The 22,746-nt window shown below is 46.7% G+C and overlaps 1 protein-coding gene across 18 annotated transcripts in view; it reads left to right on the forward strand.

The window, feature by feature from the left end:
* The window catches only part of CLASP2 (cytoplasmic linker associated protein 2), a 2,039,150-nt gene that overhangs the window by 380,717 nt on the left and 1,635,687 nt on the right, over nt 1-22,746 (forward strand). The window lies entirely within an intron of this gene.

Below are 22,746 nucleotides of genomic sequence, written 5' to 3' on the forward strand. Positions count from 1 at the left end.
CCCACATTCACAACGTACCAACTTCCCAGGGACCAATATTTATAAGTTAAAACTTGCTAGTAAATCAGACCTGATTTAGCACAAACTTTAATGTCAAAAGAATGCGCAGGAGGTTACAATAGTAGTAATTAAACTACGACGTTTACATCTGTGGGTGTGTGCAAGAGTTATGGACAATCTGCTGCATGGCTAAACACTTATATTGTACCAAAGTCAAACACATGTGTAAAAGACCTTATCATTAACAATACCAATAGCTCGAAGTTTCACAAATGCAAGACCTTTTGCATTGAAAATGACTGTTGGCGTTGCTTATGTACAATTGTAAACCATGGGGGTAGAAGATTTAGAATTTTGATGATACTTATTTAGCCCTTGTGGGAGGGATTTTAAACAGATTTGACTACTGTAATTCTGTACATATTAATGCTTTAATGCATGTATATCTTACAGTTGCCTTTTTGATAAGCTTTTTCTCAGTGCAGTATATTTTAATTGGTCATAATAAGCCAGTGATAAGATGTAGACTTAATCAGTTCACTGCAGAAAGTTATGCCAGATACTATAGTTCTGATCTGTTTTTATAAAGGTTACAACAACGGGAATAGGCCTCATTTATTTATAATTAGACACATTTTTTTCTAAACCTTTTTTTTCATTTTAATCTAGTCAACTACAACCAAATGTGTAACACTGCCAAAAATGGTCACAGTATATTATAATCACCACATAAGACATTTCGTTGTCACATCAGTAGCATTTCACATGAGACAAGTACCATTCACTATAACATTGACATAGCATATGGATATGCCCATCCAAAGGCAGGAGTAGTAGTGGCACACATACAGCTTAGTGTCAGTACTCTTTGCACTTAATTACACACCCACAGCGTTAAGAAATGTGTTACACAAGGCAACTCAAGTGTCCAGGTCATTCTGAAGTTTGTGATCCCTCCTACTGCGCTTCATATACAGCTCCTCTGCAAATGACCACTCAACCACATCCCTGTCCTAGAGTTCCTCTGATGTGGCCCTCCTCCCCATAAGCTTTGAGGGAGCAGTCCCTAAAATTGCTTGCAGTCCAGCGCTCACCGCTGCATTCTCCCCGGATGTCTAGTTCTCAGTCCCAGTCGAGAGGAAAGTCCGAGCACTGCTCCGGGAGTCCCAAGTCTTTGTCCTACTAGTTGTTGAGTTGGTCAGATAAGAAGCACAAGAACCGGGAAAAGTGGAAGCTTGCATCGTCCTCTCCCCATCTGTCAGCCGACGCGACGGAGGAGTCTTGGCGCTCTAGGCCTTGTTCCTCGGGAATTGTCGTGTAGTTCCTATTAATACATCGGATCTGCACGTTTAGACAACATAAATGAAGGGATTGGTGTCCAGACTGATTCCAGATACCCCCGAAGGATATGTCAGCCTTTAGACCAGCTAGCTCACGGTGCCACCATAAGCCCCCTAACCTTACCAAGGAGCGAATAGTTTCTGGCAACTATCCAACATGACAACTCTTGATCCTTCAGGGATTGTTGAAACAGTGCACTTATTTTCGCTCAGTCACTCATGCTTACTTGGTCTCGGAGAGATACATAGAGTAACTGATGGGTACGTTTTCAATAAGCATTTATTGAACCAGCGTCATTCTAGTTTCAAACATGTTTATTATGACAATCATTTGATAGAAACAGATATATAAGATTACAAGCACCGACAGAGTAAATAAATGAAAGGTAGATTTCTACCATTGTGCTTAAACAGTAAATATATGCAGGCATATCGATACATGGCAGTAATCGGGCGTACTTCTATAATGCAATCTAAGTGTACCTTGTATGTATACCCAATTGTCAGGTTGTTTTAATAGCCACATTATCTTTTGTCCCCTACTTGCATTCTATGCTCAAAGCATTTTTTTGCTACTTTCCCTTCACTGCCATTGGTAAAGCCAATAGAATGGTATTTAATGTGATATTCATGCAACACTTTAAAATGCCTGTGTTTAAATGTGTCAGCACATTAAAGCCAAAGTTAATTTAATTGCGAATGGTTTTGTTTGCTGTCTGCACCTACTGTGGTCAAAGGCATATTTGATTATTTTACCGTCAACCTAAATTGTGTCTGGACGAGTGAAAGCCATGATTCTTTGAACAAAACTACATTTATCCGCTGTGGTTATATTGTCTCGTTCAAGACCAGGATAAGAGTAAAGTGGTATCCTGTATTTGTTTCCTAACACAACAGTGACTCTGCCCCAGTCCATCCAACGTTTTAGGCCCTGGGATGCCTAGTTTACTAGGAGCCCCATGTGCCTCGTGTTGGTTGGTGGAAATTGGAGACATTTGCTTCATAGTACACTTCGTGGCACTATGCCTGGAGAAATGGCATTTCGAAATAGAGAACTGGGCGGTCTGCAGCTCTTTCTGATTCTCACTTGTCACCATCTTTGATCGGGCCAGTTAACATGATTGATAAACTTTCCTCCAGGCTACCGGGCTGAACGCGAAACTGTTCTGGAAATTAAATAAAACAAGAACCCTCTGTGTTTGATAGCAGCTGCCACCTTAATGATGGCATACAAATGTAATTTCCCTTGTGGTTTCTTTGTCTGGACGTAATACAAATGTTGCCTTTTATAGTTACTACTAGTCCGATTGAACGGGCTCTCTTTAATTGGCAATGTAGGGTTGTTTGTGTGTACACCATTTTACTAACCTGGCCTGTGGATCCTTGTGGGCAACTCGGGGGGCACACTAGTCATTCCTCACTGTGGCTATAACATACCATCAGAGGTTGTCTAGTGTGTTGGGGTGATGGGGAGCAGTGTGAAGTTCCTACAAAGTCGTGCCTGGTTCTAGAGCATGGGGTTTTCACCAAACTAGTGCCTGTTCTATGGTGTTGTGATGTACATACCATGTCTCTGTATTGATATGGTCTCAGAGCTTGAAATATACCGCATGTTGCTTACTCAGTGACCCAAGTGTTCTTAGAACCTGGAAAAATAGATGCTTATAGTTAACCATCCTTGCAACCTCCACCGTTTTTGAATCAAGACTCTGCTTACCCCTACTCCTATACACTGATGGGTTGGGTATAATGGACCCCAATGCAAGCACAGACAATTGGTACCCCTGCTGTAGTAAGGCAGTTCTACTTTGAGTACTTTGGGACCCTCCAACCCATTCCTACTGCGCTAAAAGCTGCGTTCAGCTTATACATGTAGGTCTCTGAATGCTTAAGGTGTCTACATAGGTTTTCTAAACCCTATATCACTTAAACTCTCTGTAAAGCTGTTAGTGTGCTGCAAACTACCACCCTCCTCTGCAGTAAACAGCAAAGTTATACAAACTCCAAGTTTGCTAGCACACGTCGGCATGACCATAAACAGCAACTGAAGGCACATGGCTTTGTGCAAGACTAGGTCCTAACTCGTTTGCCTTAGTTCCCAATGGTCTGACATAATTAAGAATATTCCAACGTGGCAGTGAATCCAGTACATTTGAGAGCAAAGTCATGTACAGAGGAATCTAAGTGAACCTGTGGAACAGTATAGGGTATAGGCATAGGTTATGAGCAGGGGGTCTACATATTAAAATGAGAACCATGACCATTCAGAAAAGAATCCCATGACTTGTTCATGTTTTGCCAGAAGTCCACTTAATGGGAAAGAAGCAAAAATAAATTAAACACAGGAATTAAGTATTCGACTTGCACATAAAGAGCATGTGCATTATTCTTTGAAATTTGTGTAGATGAAACCCAAGAATTGAAAAGCAAATGGACTTCTGTAATCCCTCGTCTACCCCTAATTTTTTCCAGTCACCTTAGTAACTGTCAAAGTGGTGGTGGGTGGTAGTAGGTGAGAAGGGTGAAGATATGTTTTTTTAATATAGCCCAAAATCCATTAATTGGGTATCTTGGCACCTTTTGGTTTTTCCCCACCTAATCGGTTATTGTAAGGATATGTCTATTGGAGCTTGTCTGTGGGAGGAAAAAGATGAGGGTTCAAATGATAGTGCACCAATAAAAATCTCTAAATGTTTTGAAAGTTTTCACTTTGCTGAAGATATTTACAATCTGCCAGTAAGGAGCTCACCTTGGAAGAACTAATGTGCCACATGCAGAATACCATGCTTCAGAATCTTTCTTTATAAATGATGGCCGCACCTTTGTGGGAAATACCTGGTCCTGTTAATCTTGCACCTACATGGTCAGGCGACATAATACTCTTGAAACCCAGGTGTAACAAAATCTTAAGTGCACACCATAGTGACCACAGGGTAAACCCCTGCCCGATCAACTGCATTGTAGGCAGTCCCACTCTGCTATCAATTTATTGGGCTGTGGTGGGGGAAGAGGGCCATGTGCAAGTGCACTCTGGTAGTATTTGAAATCCGTCATTCAGCCGTTCTCAGGATAGCCAAGCATTGAAAATGCAATAGGTCTCCCCTTTGATTAAGTTAAAGCCATTTGCTTTGCTAATGTATTGTATAGCAAAGCAAATGGCTTTAACTTAATCAAAGGCGAGACCTATTGCATTTTCAATGCTTGTTCAGTGTGCAGCAGTGTATACTTTGTATCTCTTCATGCCATTGTCTATCTTTCTGTTTGATTATATGCAGAAAACAGTCATACTGTTGATATACCGCCAGGGCACGTGACTAGGGCGCAATGAGTGTAGCGTCCAGCTCAATAATAGAATTGATCACAATTGTGATTGTTCATGTTGTAATATAGACAAATCCTGTTTCATTATATCTACTGCAAAAGACACAATGTTGCCCAGTGAATAAATCCTGGATGATAATGTGGTCACACAATTGTCAACCACTGCCAAAGCCTTTTCTAGGTTAACCCTATCTAAGAGTACCCAAGTGTACCTAGCATGTATCTGGGTGTAAAGCCAAGAATCCCCTAGGAAAGAGCCAACCCCATTACCTGATGCGAGAGAATGAAGGACCCTATCTTGGTCTCGACTTGGACACCCTAAAAGGGATGTCAGACCATGTTGTAGCTTTCTGAAGGCCGGGACCTCAGCGTCTAGTGTCAGCGTGGAAGCTTCTCCTCTGGTTTCTCAGTAAAGAGGTGGTTCTTTTATACCCCAAAAGTACCCTCTGGGGTTCTACCTAGATATGTAATGGTTTGCCATATGTATGGTGGACCTGTCGTCCAAGGATGGCGATAGCGGTGACTTTTGTACAGAGTTATTTTACAGAAGATGGTAATCCTGCTGTGTACGTCTTGGGCAGGGGATTAAGCTATGATACTAGGAATCCTAATGCTTAAAAAATGAGACCAGTTTTGGAGAAAACTCATCAGCATTTCTTCAGCACATAACTAGGTAAAATGTCAATGCCTGACCAGTATGCAGAGCAATGCAGGACAAATGTAGGTAAATGGTTGTGTAGATACCTAGCCCTATATTGGGGTGCATTGGTGTTCATAAGAGAATCTGTGCCTGAGTCAGCTCCGTCCTTCCCAGCCTTCCTGGTTGCTGGAGCGACCCCTGTCCAGCTCAAGGAATTTTAGGATGCAATGTACCGCATATTTGGGGGCCCTGACCCTACTGGTGCACCATCGGGGCCCAGAGGCTCAGAAGGGACTCCATCGGTTTCTGCGCCTGGCACCAATGGCCACCCATGGATCCGGTGATTGATCCGGACCGATGCTGGTCGTACTGCTGTGACTCTCCCCAGCTCCGGCACCAACGCAGAGAGTCCCAACGCCACTGAAGGTACCAGCCCCGTTATTATCCCTGACATCCTGCTGCAAGATTGGTGCCTGCCAGCGCCGATATAGGCGCCAATAGAACCCTTAGGTGCTAGATCGCTTCCTCAGCCCTATTCTAAAAGGGCTTGGAATGGAGGAAGATTGGGGGGGTCGCTGAACCCTTTACAAGATATGCCTTGTCAAGAAATGGACTAGTATGAGGAATTGGGTGAGGCCAGCGGACTGGATACCTCTCCAGATTCTTGCCTACCTTCTCCTCCTACCGTGGCTATGGAGAAGGGAGCATCATACTCTGTGGTGGTGCGATGGGCAGCTGAGGTCCTGGGCCATCAGCTCCCTTCCATGGCAGTCAAGACGAACATCTTGACGAAGGTACTGCAGCCTAGTGTCTCCTCCTCTGGAACCCTTGCTGCCTTTGAAGAAGACCTTAAGTGATGTCCTACTGGGAACCTGGTCCAAGCCCAGCACAGAGGCACCTGTGAATAGGACAATTACCTGCCGCCATCGCCCTGCACCGGGTGACCTACATTTTCTCACCAACCACCCTACCCCGAGAGCTTGGTGGTCCAAGAGGAGTTTCCTTCCGCAACCCCTGATAGGAAGTCTAAGAGGTTGGATAGTTTGGGTAAGAAAATGTTTTCTTCCGCCAGCCTTGCATTGTAGTCGGTGTACAGTGCATGCTTATTGGGCCGTTATTCCCACACTTTGTGGGAAACGTTTGGGCAAGTGCTGCTACAGGTCTGGGAGGAGGCCAAGGCCATCCTCTTTCAAGCAGTATCAGACGTGAGAGATATGGCAAAGTTCATCAGAGTGATTTAATCGACTATGGCCGTTCCACAACACGCTTGGTTGAGGACTTGTGGGTTTTCAGGGTATGTCCAGGCCTCTCAAATGGACATGCCGTATGATGGCACCCGTGTCTTGGTAGACAAGGCAGACATGGCCCTGGAGTACATTAAAGATGTGCGGGCTACGGGCACGTCCTTGTGCCTCTCAGTGGCCATTCATCCCCAGTCTTCCTTTCTCCCCTTTCTTGGCTATGAAACTGGCTTTCAGCCATGCCAGCACTACGCCAGCCACTGCGCAAGTTTATCCTCTGCACGGCTGTGGGCGCGGCTTGTTCTGACCCTGCGGGTCAGGTGGCCAGAGGTGCGATCAGTTCCCAGCTCCGCAACCTCTGCCTACAAACCTTCCTAGTCTGGTGCTTCAAGATCATGGCCGACCAGTTGATAGAAGGATCAGCCATCCCCTCCATCACTAGTAGAACATCACCTTGAATAGGTGAGTCCTCCAAATAGTCCAAACGGGCTACTCCCTTCCCTTCGAGATTACGGCGAACAGAGGATCCCCTGACGTTGTTTCAGTAGGAAGTTATGACTCTCTTGGCCAAGGGAGCCGTAGAGGGGGTTCCAACGCCAAAAGTAGGCTGTGGTTTATATTCTTGCTCCTTTCTGGTCCTGAAGAAAGGAAAAGGGCATTTGCCCTATCCTAGATCTGCGAGCCATCAACTACTTCCTTAAACAAAGGAAAAGTTCAAGATGCTCACTCTAGCTCAGGTCTTGTCTGTCCTGGACTCAGGAGACCGGATGGTAGCGTTGGACTTGCAAGACGCCTTTTTTCACATAACCATCCTGCCTGCTCATTGGCGGTAGCTGCGGTTTACGGTAGGCCACAAGCACTTTCAGTTCACCATGCTCCCATTTGTCATTCCAGCGCCCCTCAGGTGTTCACCAAGGTGATGGCGGTGGTCGCAGCTCATCTGCGCAGATCAGGGGTGCCAGTCTTCCCTTATCTCGACGACTAGCTATTGAAGGGAGCTCGCACCAGGCTGTCCTCTCACACCTCAAGACTACGGCGAACCTCCTGCATTCCTGGCTCCGGTTCACAATCAACGTGCTGAAGTCACTCCCTCTCAGACGCTCCCTTTCATCGGAGCTGTTCTGGACACAGTGCAGTTTCGGGCCTATTGTTCCAAACAGTGAGTCTAGGATATTCAGGCTATGATACTGATGTTTAAGCCTCTATCCTGGATATCGTTGAGAATGACTGAGCTGCTGTGCCTCATGGCCTCCTGCATCCTTCTAGTGACACATGTGAGATGGTATATGCGGGCTCTGCAGTGAAACTTCAAGTTTCAGCAGGCCCAGCATCATGGGAATTTCTCCGACATGGTCCAGATCTCAGAGTGATCTGCACAGGACCTGCAGTGGTGGCTAGCAGACCGAGATTGGGTCTGAGGCAGACCCCTCTCTCTATCCCAACCAGACACCACAGTAGTGACTGATGCACCACTTCTGGGATGGCGCTGCCATCGGGGAGTGGTGGAGATCAGAGGTCTCCGGCAGAGCCTTGACTCCAAATCAACTTGCTCAAGCTCCGAATGATTCTCTTGGCATTGAAAGCCTTTCCTCTTTCAAGCAAGGGAAAGCTGATTCAAGTGTTCACAGACAACACCACTGCCATGAGGTACTGCCACAAACAGGATGGGGTGAGGTTGTGGGCCCTTTGTCAAGAGGCACTTGGACTCTGGACATGGCTTGAACAGCCCGGGCTGACAACTCAGCCATTGATGCCTAGCGGATCACGAATGGCGTCTCCATCCAGAGGTGGCGCGAGGTATCCATCAATAGTGGGAAGATCCTTCGCTAGCTTTTGCAGAGAACGCGCAATGTCAGCAGTTTTACACTTCTGGAGTTTTCAAGGCGGCTCTCGCTTGAAGACACTTTATGTCTCAAGTTGAGCGCAGGCCTCCTATATGCCTTTCAGCCAATACCACTCCTGTCCAGAGTGCTCAAGAAGATCTGAAGCAACCAAGTAATTCTTGTGGATACGGACTGGGCACTGAGACTCTTTTATCCAGAGCTTCTCCAACTGTGCATTGGTCCTCTATTCAGGCTCCCACTTCGGTAGGATCTTTTGTTGCAGCAGCAAGGGAGGGTCCTCCACATGGACTTGTCAACTGTACGCCTTCTTGCGTGGAGATTGAGCGCTGGCAGTTGATAGCTTTTGACCTTCATCCCGAAGTCTGTAATGTTATTTTGGCAGTCCAAGACCGTGTATGCTTGTTGGTGGCACAAATTTGTAAAATATTGTACATAAAGGTTTATTGATTCGCTTTCAACTACCCTTTCTCATGTTTTGCTTTTTATTTTGACCCTTGCCCAACAGGACTCTGCACCTTTTCGCCCTGTCTGACTTCCTGAGGCTGACATACCAACCCTCATTATTCAAATCTCCCATTGAAAATAGATTCCTCAAAGGACTTGCACATATGTTCCCACCTTCTCCTTTTTATTATGCCTCAGTGGGATCTTAATTTGGTTCTCACCTTTCTAATATGCGCTTCATTTGAACCTCTGCACAATTGCCCCCTCCTGCTGCTAACTATCAAAAAATCCTTTTAAGTGGCAATTACACCTGCAGGGAGGGTGAGGGAAATGCAGGCTCTGTCATCCAATTCTCCTTAGATGATCATCTATCCTGATAAGTTGGTGCTTCGAGAAGCCGCTAAGTGAGATCAGGCACGAAGTCCTGGTACAGTTGCGCCAGGAATCCACACGACCCAGATGCCTTATTCTTGGGGAGCATTCGCAGAGCAGCACGCAACTAGTCTAGAGTTGAGTCAGTGTCTAAATCTGTGACCACTTCCCCCCTCAACCCCCAGGACGTCAATACGTCCAAGGAAAGCCTGAATCTAGTCAACTGTAATATGTGCTACCTCTATAGACCTTCTCTAAATTATGCTGATAAGTGGCCTTAAAGGCAGCTTGAGAAGTCACCATCATGCCATTTTCAGTAGTGAAGCAATATTGGGGGGTAGCGGCCATCTTCCTACTCCAGATCTAGGCCAAATGTCTGCCTGACTTATCGCCCTCTTGCTTTAAGCTTGGACAGTGCTGCTTCAGGGTGTACATATATATAGTCTGTCCCATGTGTCCGTAATCCGATGGTGAATACTAGCCTCCTCCTGTCGGAGCTCCAGTCTGGACAAATCCCACCCTTGCAGAGCAGCCACACCAGAATCTTCGGTTTGTATCTCCTTTCGCAATTGTCTCAGCACCCCCACACATGAGCCCCAAGCACCGCTCCGTAATATGGTCTTCATGGCTTCCCATTCAATGGTTTGATTGTGTTGTGCCCCAATTATGCCCTGTGTAGTCTGTCAGTGCCTGGGATAGCGCAAATGTACTTACAGCATCAAACAGGGCATCCACTGGGAATCTCCACACTGGATCCTGCTTCTCCGCTCTACCCCACTTCAGCATGCAACAAACAGGGTTATGATCAGACAAGAACCTGGCTAAGTGCGCCACGGTCATCGTCTCATCAAGGGTGATACCGGCTATAAATACTCTGTCCAAGCTTCAGATAGTATTTTGTGTTAAGGAGTGGCATGTGTACACCTTGTGAATGGTAGGCATCCGAAAGCCCCAAATTGTACATCACCTCCTGCAAGGCTGCTGTCATTCAGTATTTTGTGCCCGAACGAGGGGACAACCAATCTCAGTTCGCATTTAGCACACAGTTGAAATCCCCCACCCATATAAGGGGCTCATTCTCATCTTAGCTAACCAGATCCCGAATGTTGAAAAAGAAGTCCTTATTCGGAGATTTGTGTTAATTGGAGTTATGGCCTTTCCATCCAGCATGCCCTGAAGAAGTATAGATCTACCCTCTATATATCATCATTCTCCGCATAAGTAAGGCAAAACAGAGTTCCCAGAGCCATTAAACCAGGTGTCCCTTGCCATATGTAGAGTGTGATGCACGATATAACGACCCCCCCACTTCTTTGCCACCTTCTATAAGGTCACACAGTGAAATTTAGTAAGAGTACTATATGGTGATAAGTCTGGCATCAAATCAGTAAACATAGTTTCTGGCACATTGATGTGGCGACATAATGGGTGTCGGGGACCAAACTGGCAACTAACACCTCAATGGTACTATCCTCCTGGATCGTGACTCAGGGTGAATCTATTCTGTCATCCTCTTAGGGCCCCCACCGGGACCGACCCCTCCAAGAACCACAGAAGGAACCTGAATGGCCTTGCCGCTCCCCCTAGTCCCCCTCCTTTGAGCTGGAGTTTTGCTCCCACATTCCAGCCACTCCCAAACCTCATCCGGAGGTTCAAATCAATTTGCTTATCCTTTACAAATGACTTTGTTTTGAAGGGAACAACAGCATATTTTACTGTAGTGTTCAGATTTTTTATACAGTGAAGAACGATTTATGCTGTTCCTGTACCTTCCTAGTTAAGTCAGGATATATCGCCATTTTATTCTTGTGAAACGCAGGCACCTCCTGTTTTCAGGCAGCCCGCAGTATACACAATCCTGACCTCTGTAGCTCTGAATTTATGCTATGATAGCCCTCGGAGGGGTGCCAGTCGGAGGGGACAGTACCAGGGCCCTGTGAGCTCTCTTCACCACCAAGAAATTCGAAAGGCCCTGTGGCCGGAGTTGTTGTCTCACCCATCGTTCCAGGCATACCTCTGCAGGGTAGCCCTTCTACCCTCTCCGGAAACTCAATGCACTCCAATATTATTGCGGCGGGAGTGGCCTTTTGTATCTTCCATCATACACTACAACATCCGTGTACCAGTAGTCATCTTGGACATTTGTCGCTGAAGGGCCGAAACATCCCCCTGTAGACTCTCAATGTTGCTATCTGCTGCAGTCACCTTGCTTTCCGCTGGTTGGCCCGCAGTAAGTTGACATCTATTGAGACAGTCAATTTTATGTTCATGAGCCCTCAACAGCCGCCAGCAATTCATCTCTCGAGAATGGACCATCGTGCTCTTGGGATGAACTGCCAGAGTCTGTGCCAGCCTGTCTGGTGATCCTCTGGGATGACTGCCTAGGTGTGGTGTACTACGTGATGGTATCGTTGGAGTGAAATCATAGAGGCTTCTCCTTCCCCATGGCTCATGACCTTAAGAACCCCAGCTCAGGTCCGCTCTGCTTCCACAGCACTAAAATTTGTCACTGTTTCCACTAATGAGCCCCTAGTCAGTAGCGGAGCCTGCCAATATGTGAGGAGGACGCAGCAGTAGCTCCCAGGATCGCATGCAGTGCAACAAGGCCAAAGAACCACTGTAATCGCCTAGGCCACACCAGGTAGTGCCCTCATCCCCTATCCACCGGAACAGATGCTTCACAGTTAAAGCTGCAGGAGCAGGAGCCAGAGCCAATCACTGGGGCTCCCGCCCCCCTCCCCCCCCAACCACAGCACGAGGTCACTGCAACTTTGTTGTCTCCACATCCCCAGGTGGATTACCCCCAGGTGTCCCGCCCCTGCTGCCCAGAGATCCTACCTCCTTTGGAGCTCGCGGACTGTCACTTGTCCAATCCCTTTGTTGGGTCAACAAAGGGCACCCTTCACACATGGCTCAAATACCCTTCTTCTGGCCAGGCGCCGCCAGATCCCCAGCAGGGTGCCTCTCCAGTTAAACTGCATCTGCAGCCAGGAGCTTCCTGTCTACAGGCACCCCATGGGCCAAGGCATGTCCTGCCCTGCGACCGTAGCTGCCTCCCTCTCTGTCCACAGGTCGCCACAATGAATTATCAAGGCTCGCACTTCCGCTGTTTTTTTGTCCTATGGCCGGCATTGGCCCCAGAAAACCACTATCTTGGTGCCACTGCTGTTGAAAAGCAGCAGGGTGGCAGAATTCGTATGGTCGGGTAAGAAGCCGCTGCCAACTATGTCCTGTCGGCCATTTTATCATGCCCATCCCCACGACACACATATATTAAAAGCCAATAAGCCTTCAAGAGTAGATTGTTCTGTTATTATGTTACTCCAGGAGACCTGTGTATTTTGTTACATGAAATTTAACAGATTACGTTTGTGGCCAAGTATTTTGGTATTGATTGCCCCGCTGACAAACTCAAAGGGGTAAAGAGTTTTCACTGCAATTCTTGCTAAAATATCTTTCTAGATTTATCTGATGTTTATCACAGGGTAATAGTCAATGGCCCAAGCATCCATGGCAACATTCAACTTAGGTCCCTGCTTTAACCACTTCAGACATTGGTTCTATTGCCTTATGAGCACTTACTTTTTTTTTTATCAGAGGCGCATCCATCTGAAAATGAGTACACTTCCGTACCAGGACTGTTGGTGCCAGTCCTTCACTTTTTCATTTTTTCGTCTCATTTCATTCCTCCTTTTATTATTATTTCATTCCTGTTTTTATTATTATTTTTAGACCATACTAAAGCTTCCTAGAGAGCTCTAACAAGACTGTTTTCATCTGCAGTGCATCATATCCTGCAAAGCCACAGGTTCTTGACCAGGCCACAATCCGGTTATAGTATTGTCCATAATTTCACTTTAATGGGTCTAGACTCTTTTGAGAGGAGGACAACATGCTGGAAAGGTGTAAAGACAGTACGGCCACAGTGAGTTCCTTGGCCCTACTTACTGCTCCTAAACAATTTCCCATCAGTTCCCCAAGTTTACAGAGTATATCAGGGGATAGCCATAGATGGATTTTTGTTTTCATGTTTGCATTTGTTGTGAATTCTGGTGCAGTTTTATCGTTGTTTTCCACCATTTGCAACATGTTTAGAAATCAGTGATCATACTTTATTGGTACACAAAAAAATCACTGAGACTGCATTTTCTCAGTAGCTCTGGAGAATTTTGCAGTTTTGCTATTTGGTTCCCCCACCAAGAAAAGTGATGGCAGAGGACTTTCCTCATCGTAGGAAGTCGAAAGTTCCTTTGTTTACATACCTTCTTGACTGCCTGCTGCAAGCAAGCTTACAACAGTCACTTGTAGACAACCTCTGTATGACCGCATAACTTTTTACGTCCTTGATTTTTATGATGAATTAAGCAAAGCCTCACCTTATTCCCTCACGGAGGCTTCCATTAGTTGGGGTGATCATTGAGACTGTGATGTTCCTGGTCTTTCCTCCACAGCAACATGTCCGGAACGTTCAGGCTGTGATTCCCTATGTTTCGGGCTCAGCTCTAGATCTCAGTGAGGATGGCTGAGGTATTTTGGTCTCTTGGTCTTGTGCATCCTCCTTGACAGCACATGCGGACCTTGCAGTGGCGCCTAAATTCCTAGTGGCCCCAGGATCAGGGCTACTTTTTGGACTCCGGAATTCAAAGGAAATTTCTCAGGATCAGCATTAGTGGCTGACGGAACTCAATTTGTCCTGTGACATACTGCTGTCCCTCAACCCCTCTGATCTCACAGTAGTGACCAATACATCACTACTGGGAATGGTTGATCATCTGGGGAGGTGGAAATCGGAGGCGCCTGGTCTCCAGCAGAGAGCCAGCTCCACATCATTCTGCTGGAACTGCAGGACTTTTGTATGCCTTGAAAGCAATCCTACTGTCAAGGGAAGGCAATCCTACTGTCAAGGGAAGGCAGGTGCTGTTTCTCAAGGACTTGTGATACTGCAACAAGCTGAGTTGAATGTGGTTCTGTGCCAAAAAGGCTTTGTCTTTAGAGATAGCTGGAGCAGCAGAACATCTTTCTGGTAGCCAACACCTGGCAGGGTCCCTGGATGCCAAAGCAGACACATGGAGCAGAAGTCAAATAACCAATCAGGAGTTGCATCTGTATGCTGGTAGCACTGGACTCATTTGACCAGTTGGGAAAGCCCTAGCCAGACCTATTCACTACAGTCGATAACCTGCAGTGTGAGCGACTGTGCTCAACGGAGTTTCAGTGAGATCCCTCGTTAGAAGGTGCATCAATCAATCAATCAATCAGGGGTTTGTAAAGCGCTCTACTCACCCGCGAGGATCTCAAGGCCCTGCTGGAATGGAACTCCTTCCTGCCTCTACCTCTTCTGACTCTAATTCTGAAGATGCTGAAGAACGACTGACCCCAAGTCATCCTAATTGCCCCAAAGTGGGCAAGGAGACTGTGGTACTCCTATATCCAGAGCATTACTCCTTGAGGATCTCCTGTCTCAACAACAAAACTGGGTTCTCAATTTGAACCTCTGCAACCTAAACCTTTATGCGTGGAGAGTAAGCATCGGCAACTGACAGCACTTGAGTTGCTGACAGACATTGTAGATGTCATCTAAGCAGCCATTTGCCCTTCCACAAATTCCAAATATGCTGGGTGCTGGGACAAATTTGTTGACTGGCGTGGTGCCGAAATAATGACTCCATGCAAGCTAACCTGATAGACGTTCTGTTTATTGTTCTTGTTTTAGCCCAGGAAGAGCTTGAAGTGTGCACTTTTAAACTTTATTAGTCACCCTCTTTGTCCATTCTGTGTTTGCTGGACCAGCTGTTCATTTTTAATCCATAGGTTGTGATGGGGTTGATGAAAGCTTTTTGCGCACGTTCCCTCCCAAACCCTTTGTGAAACTCGAGTATGATCTTATCTTGGTCTTAACATTGCTCATGAATACATCCTTTGAGCCTATGCCTAGTTGCTCACAGCATTTCTTGACCCTGGAAACTGTCTTAATCATAACAGTTATGTCAGCTCGTAGCATGAGTGAACTGCAAGCACTCTCAGTGCACCTGGCCTAGACCTCCATTTTCTGGACAAATTGCAGATGACTTGGGTAGCTTTTTTACTGAAGTCTGTGACTCCGTTCTACGTAGAGCAGTCATTCACTTTACCAGCGTTCATTCTCCTCTTTTCAGTATTGAGGGAGAGCAGAGTCCATCAGTTGGACCCTGAGAGAACTTTGAGTTTTTAGATTAGTTGTTTTGAGAGCACCTCTTTGTTTTTCTGGGGTGGAGAAAGGAAAGTATGTGCGGAAGGGGGTGATGCTGAATTAGACCACTGATTAAAGATCTGCAGTGCACTGGCCAAGAAACAACCCCTTGAGGGTCGGATAACACATTCTACTGGTGCCAAGGCCAGTGTGAGGGACCTGCACATCTTCCAGGCTGAATGCACATCAGTGCATATGTTCATGAAGCACTATTTACTGTCTTGGGAGTCCGGTCCTGCTGGAAGGACACTTCTTCTGATATATTTATTTTTTATTTAAGCCTTCCACTCCACAGACTCTCCACCTTTGGGAGTTATTGTTTTGATATCTATTCAAGAGGTGAGAAATCTGTGGCTAGAAGTATCCATCCGAAGAATAAGTTGCTTACTTTCAGTAACACTCGTTTTAGTGGATACTCTGTCTAACCGCAGTTTTCTCACTGTCCTCTCTGTTCTGTGGAGTGACCTCTTCAACATCCCTTGTTAAAGATAAGCACACTGTCATCAGCAATTGTTTTATGCTCTGCATCTAAGGACACAGAAAAGAAAAAAGACAAACGGATGTCAGCTTGCAAAGGTGGCGCCTACATATGTGAATTAACTTGCTGAAAGATTCTTTTCATTCAGTCTGCTGATTAGGTGATATTCTAAAGGTGAGGAATCTGCAGTTAAAATATCCACCTGAAAGGAGTTACAGAAGGTAAGTAAATGATTCTTCTTGCTGTTCAGAGGTGTGCTTTCAGTGCCATAGAATGTATCATTGATTTTTTTACCTTTGAAAATTACTCCTTTTGTTGTTTGGTTCTAATGGATTTTACTTAATGGTGGCTTTGGCAAATAAAATCTATTTTGTTGCGTGGTGTTAAAATGTTTAAGGCAAGTGAACTTTTTTAATAAGATTATGCGCTGAGGGTTTTGGTGGGATGGTTCTCAACTTTTGGCCTAAAGTTATTTTCCTTTTAACTCTTGTATTTATCGATCATTGCCACCCTTCTCTTACCAAGGCTGAGTCTCCATGCAGTACTTAGATTTTTCTGCTAGTTTCCTGTTTACTAACTGTGAGCCAACCACATAATTAGACCTTCTGCCGGAAATTTTTAAACTCAGATTTCTCACCTTGTGAATCCCGCTCAGCTGCCAGACTGGATCTGGAGATTTGTCAGAGCACCTCTCCTGCACGCCAGTGAATGGAGCCTTGCAGCTCTGCATCGGCTTCATCCCACTCCGAAAGTGACGCCAGAGCCACCTATTAGCCCTGCTGTAGGATGACACCAGTACCTTTATTTCTTTGCCTTCGGACACAGATCTAGAACAGGGTTCCAAGCTTTTACCTAGTATTTTGACAAATCTTTCTCTGGAGCAAAGAAAAATGAGGTGGTGCAAAAAAGCAGTATATCAACGTGGATAGTTCCATGTAATAAGATCTATGCATTTGCCAAGAATCTGCCTCCAAAGGACCTGAGGGTTCTTCGACCAGAGCCAATTCTGGTACCACTGCGTTGGCGTGTGGTATGCCTCTTCTGTTCATCGGCCAGACTGTAATGTGGGCATCAGTAGACAAGTTCACAAAGCACTACTGTCTTGATGACAAGTTCTGGCTGGAGGGGCATTTTGCCAATTTGGTCCTGCAGGAGTTTTTGGTCTGAACTATTCCACAGACCACCACCTTGGGAGGTACTGCTTTAGTATCTATTCACAAGGTTAGGAATTTTTGGTTAGAAATATTTATTGAAAGAACAAGTTACTTATCTTCGGTAACACTCTTTCTGGTGGATACTGTATCTAACCGCAGATTCCTCATCGCCCTTCCACCTTCCCGTGCTGTAGAAGAACCTATTTTCCATCTAAAAGGCTCCCAATCTAGGATTCTGCACACTGTCACCTATAATCAATTGTTTAATTTGAGTTCTACAGTATGGACAGATTTAAGAATGAAACTTATGTTGGTGCGCTAGAGTGGAGATTATATGTGGGTCTGGTATCACTTCCAGGATGGGATGAAGTTGATGTGAAGCTGCATGATGTTACCTGCTGGTGCACCAAAGATGTGCTTTTAGAAATCTACAAATCCAGTCTGACACCTGAGGGTAGTCACAAGGTGAAGAATCTGCAGTTAGAGTATCCACCAGAACGGGGTTGTAGGCAGCTGCCATGCCCTAAGGATGCGAGTGATGTAGCTTCCCGCCGCCTGTGATCTCCCCAGTCCTGCACAGAGGCCTCTGCTCCCCGCTGCATGGGAGGTCACGGAGGTTCGTTTGTGGTCTTCTGGGGGTGAAGATTCAGGGCGTGGGGCTGCTGCGACTCCCTGGCTCCTGCGCCTACGCCTTATCCAAGATGGCGGCCACACTTTGATTGCAGCAGGCGCTCTGTTAATGGCTGCCGTGATGATCTCTTGCAGGGGCAGCACCCCTCATTAGTGGAACCTTCACGGGGCCTGTAAACCTGGTTGCCCTGTTTTACACTTTGCAGTAGCTGGTGCACAGGCATGTACTTGTAACCCTGCCCAGTATGCCATGGCCGTTTTCAGAGTTGCCTGTGGCCCCCTGTGTTGTATTCTTTGTTGTATTGCGGCCCCCTGTGTTGTCTCTGCTTGGGGGGGTGGGAGGGGTGGGGGGAGTCAACTAGTTGGCATCAGTGCTTGCAGTGACGGTCTGAGCTGGGGGCCACTTGACTTAATGTTGTTACTTTTGCAGGGGGCTAGGGCACACTGCAGGGTCTAAGTGTCTGGTGGCCTCTTCTCCTTCGCGTGACTTGTCTGCCTGGAGGTGGGTGATATGCATGTTCTCTCACGGGGCATCCGCCTCACTTTATTGCTTCTGACCTTGTCTCCTGGCTGGTTTGGGGTCTCTTGCCCCCCTTTTTGGTGCCCTGGTCGTTTGCTGCTTTGTCCTTGCGCACCCTGGGGAGTTGGTGACTTTTTTTGTGGCCTGTGCACTAGCTTGGTGCCATTATGGGGCTAAGCCAACTCTCTAAGGATGACATGGCTGTGAGGGCCCCCCCTGCAGGGAATCAAGCCGGGCGCAGGCGGCAGAGACACAGCATGTATGGATTACAAATTTGATAAACTTCTGCTGCCATAAATGTTTCTGGGGAATGCTTGAAGGCAAAATTGATTTCCTTTCTGTTGAGCTGGTTCTAATCGGTGAGAATTTGCAGAAGGTTTAGGATCGTATTACTGCTCTGGAGACCATAGTGTGTGCCCTTGTGCGGAGGAGCAGTTGGTGGAGCATTGTCTCTCTGTTCTAGAGGCTCAAACTAAGCGCTTGGCAGGGCGCTTGAAGGACCAGGAGGGTTGGGCTAGGCGTAATTACGTCCACATTGTGGGGCTGCCCGAGCATGCTAAAGGGATTTCCTGCTGACTTTCCTTCAGACTACGTTTCTTCGGGAGACCCACTTTACAGAGGCTTAGGGCCACACTCTTTGGAGACGCTGGCAGGGCCAGCTCTATGCTATTTCTGCTTTCTCACAGGGTGCTCTTATTTGGATTAGGCCTGGAGTTCCTTTCTGGATGCATAGGGTGGTTACAGACCCAGAGGGTCGCTGTGTCCTGGTGTTGGGGAGTTTCAATTACAGGGATGTTGCCCTTTTGAATATTTATGCACTGAATCTGGATCAGTCAACGTTCCTTACCGGTTTGGCGTGCCTGCTTTCACTTTAGATCCCCAATTGGAGAGCAATTTTTGCTGTGTTAAGGATGTAACTCTGGTTCAGTTTCATCCGCCTCTACGTGGTGCACTTGTGTGTGGGTAGGCTGCTGGCGGCGGCGGCTTGTTCATGGTCTGGACTGTGGGACATAGTAGATCATTGGCAGGTCCGTCACTTGGGGCTCATGTGCACCCCTACTGCTCTGGACTGCAGGCTCTTGATGTTCGCCTTGACATACTTTATACGTGTAGGGCGCTTTACGACTGGCTAAAACATATTCTGTCCATGCTCCCTTGGTGGGCACGTTCCAATGGTCCTCTCCTAGGGCTAGTGTGCTTACCTGGTGTTCTGATCTTTCTCTTTTGGAGGATAAGACCTTCTGGTTTTTTCTGGCACAGTACATTTCTCGGTACTGGATGAATAACACAGGTTTGTCCTCATCAGTGATGTTGGAATGAGGAGCTATGAAGGTGGTAATTCGGGGAATTGTATTTCTAGCAAAGTAGGGGTTTGCACCCACCTCTTTTTGGATTTTCAACGGCAGAAAGCGGTGTCGGATGATCTTCCAGGTGGACTGGAAGAGCCCCAGATGATAGGAGAAGTCTACTAGATGAGTGGTGGAGGCAGTTTGAGCTTGTGGATCTCCTTCACTGCTTTGATTATAGGGCATATGCGGCTAGGGCACATGCAGACCAGGATAAGTTGGGTACGATGTTGGCTTGGCTATTGCGGGATGTTGGATGAGGTCACTCTGTGCTTCATTTACGTGGTCCTTCGGAGTGCGATGTCTTCATGCAGGTGAGATCAATGCTGTGTTTCTGCAGCACTATCGTGAGCTGTATTCCTTAAGGGCGGCGAGTGATGAGTGGGAAATACTGCGTGATATTGCGGACAGCTCTCCAGGTCACCTTGAGTCGATGGTGGCGGATCAACTGGGTGTAGACATTTTCCAAGCAGGAGGTACAGGGAGCGATCAAAGAGATGGCGAGGGCCAAAGTGCCTGGTCTATTTGTTTCCAATAGAATTTTAGGCTGCCTTTGCATCTTACCTTGTGCCTAAACTGGTGGCGCTTTTTAATGACTCTAGGCAGCGTGGTCAGTTGCCGCCCTCACTGCAAGAAGCAGCTGTTGGGTCACTCCCTAAGAACAATAGACCCCCCTCTACTTGAGTCTTAACGCCCCCTCTCCATGCTTAATTCTGATTACAAAACGTTAGTTAAAAATGTGTCGATTCAGTTGCTTCCCCATATGTGTTCTTCAGTCCAACCGGATCAAATAGGCTTCATTGTCATGCGTAGCGCTATGCCTAATAAATGCTAATTGTTCCTGGCTTTAGACCGTCACAAACACCTCCCCGAGGCACTAGTTATTATTGTCGACGTTACAAAGGTGTTGACTGGCCCTTCTGAGACTTCCGGTATGCTACTATGCTTAGCATGGGCTTGGGTGTGCCCTTTGTCAAATGGACAAAGCTTCTTTATGCTGGCCCCCTGGTCAGGATCTGTATCGGTCCCTTTATATCGGAGGCCTTTGCCATGTACCAGATTACTCTGCAGGGTTGCCCCCTGTTGCCTTTATTGTTTGCGTTGACCATTGAGCCCGTTGCCTGCACGGTTTGCTGTAGACTACACTTTCAGGGCCTGAGCATCACCTCTAACTGCTCTTATCTCTCTCTATTCACAGACAACAAATTATTGCATCTTAGGGGGAGAGATAGACCTCCTGGAGGTGGTAGTCAAGTCTTTGTGAGTGGACGGTGGCATGGATTGCTGTCATGGGTGATCTTTTTTTGGGGGGGGGGGGGGTAATTGTGTCCTTTCTCCAACCTCCGGGAGTCCTATGATATCCCGGTAGACCATTTCATCCTCCATGGAGCCTTTACCCGCAAGATATGGAAGTGGTGGGATATCGATGTTGCAGAACGGCTGGAACATGACTGCCTGCATCATCTCTTCCTTATTACGTGTTGAACGAAAGCGGTCGCCTCTCACTGATCGTTCTTGGAGGAGGATCTTGGACTCCAGTTCTAGGGTGTCTAGAAATTGTCGCTTCAAACCCATCCAATTATTTTATCTGCATCGGGCCTACTGCATTCTCCAATGTATACGTACTATGTTCTCTGCCTCATCCTCCGAGTATCCCCGTTGTACCATCAAGGACACAGATATCATCCACATCGTCTGGGCTTGCCCGCTGGTATTACCCTATTGGACAGTGGTCCTCCAGGTGGTTCGTGGGGCCATGGATAGTGAATTTCCTCTAAGTCCTACTTTATGCTTGCTGGGAATTCATGACTGTTCGGCGACTAGAAAGGCCACAGATAGGTTCTTAGATTGGCCTGCAGGCAACGGGCCATGTCTCAGAAGTCTCTCTGGGACCCTCAAGTGTATCGCTGGTGTTTAGAGTTGACAAAGTGGGCAGACTGTGGAAGGGAAGTGATTCGCAGGGAGGTGGCTTGGGGTGTTCAGTAGGTACCGATATTGCCTGCATGGGATGCCATCTTGTTGGCTTGCCCACAAGTGGATTGAGGAGACCGGGTGCTTGTTGATGGTTCCTCTTCTGGTGGCTCTGTGTCGACCTTGGATGCTGGAGCATTGAGCCCATCTCCTTAGTGGCCTTCTCCTCCCTTTGGTTCATTCCTTTGCTCCTCTTCCCTGTTATGCCTGGGGGATCCTGGGGTCTTTGCATGTCAGGGAGGTGGGGGTTTGTTCGTCTACTTCTATATTTTATGCATTTCATTCATGTGGGCTCCCTTGTCCGTTTTTTCAAGATGATGCTCTCCCTCTGTTGGGCTTGTTTTGTCGAGGTTGTACAAAACTTGATAAAAATATTTAATAAAAATTAAAAAAAAGTATCTACCAGCAAAGGCATTACCAAAGGTGTGTTAAATGTTCTTTTTGTCCTAGTGTGTAATGTGACTGAGCCACACTGAAGGAAAGCACGTTTCTATAGGATTTTAAGGCGTGAGGTCTGAAGTTACTGTGTAAATATGTTCATCATATAGTTTTTGATGGATACTTCTATTTGGAAGTTCTTCACCATTTCATTCTTCATCTTTTGAATTCCCCCAGGCTTCTGACTGGATCCGGAGCTTACCCACAATTCCTCCTGTATGTTTACAGGTGGCACCATCAGACTGCAATATTGCACCGTCTCTGGAAGGGATGGCACCCACCCCTATACAGAAACCACAATTACGTTCTGACATAATTTCCTTTCTTTATGCTCCCTTTAAAGCGCATCCAGGGATCCACGCTCAAACCTTTTCTCTGTGGGTTACTGACACCAGAATTGTTCTATTTTTGACAGTGTACTAGGGGAAATTACTTTCCCAAAGTCCACAGGATTCAAACTATTGCAGATGTGAAGGAAGAAGCGGTTGGTCATGGATCATATGGTGTCTGCCTTTGGTTCCTATGGTCTAAGAGACTCGAACTCCTGGGACAAATACGCCATTTTGCACCCAAATGTTATCAGGGAGCAGGAAGCAAAGCTATGCATCGTCGAACACAAGAAATGGGACATATCATGCTCAAGCTAGGGTGTTACTTCCACTCCATGTCGCAGGGCTGGTCTTGTTCCAGTTCCTCGTCCAAGTCGCTATTGTCGGGTAGGTGAAAGGTGAAGTCCAAGAACTCGTCTTGCCATAAGCACAATAAGTGCAAGCAGGAC

Source organism: Lissotriton helveticus, chromosome 4_1 (genome assembly GCF_964261635.1).
Source record: "Lissotriton helveticus chromosome 4_1, aLisHel1.1, whole genome shotgun sequence".
NCBI classification, from domain to species: Eukaryota; Metazoa; Chordata; class Amphibia; order Caudata; family Salamandridae; genus Lissotriton; species Lissotriton helveticus.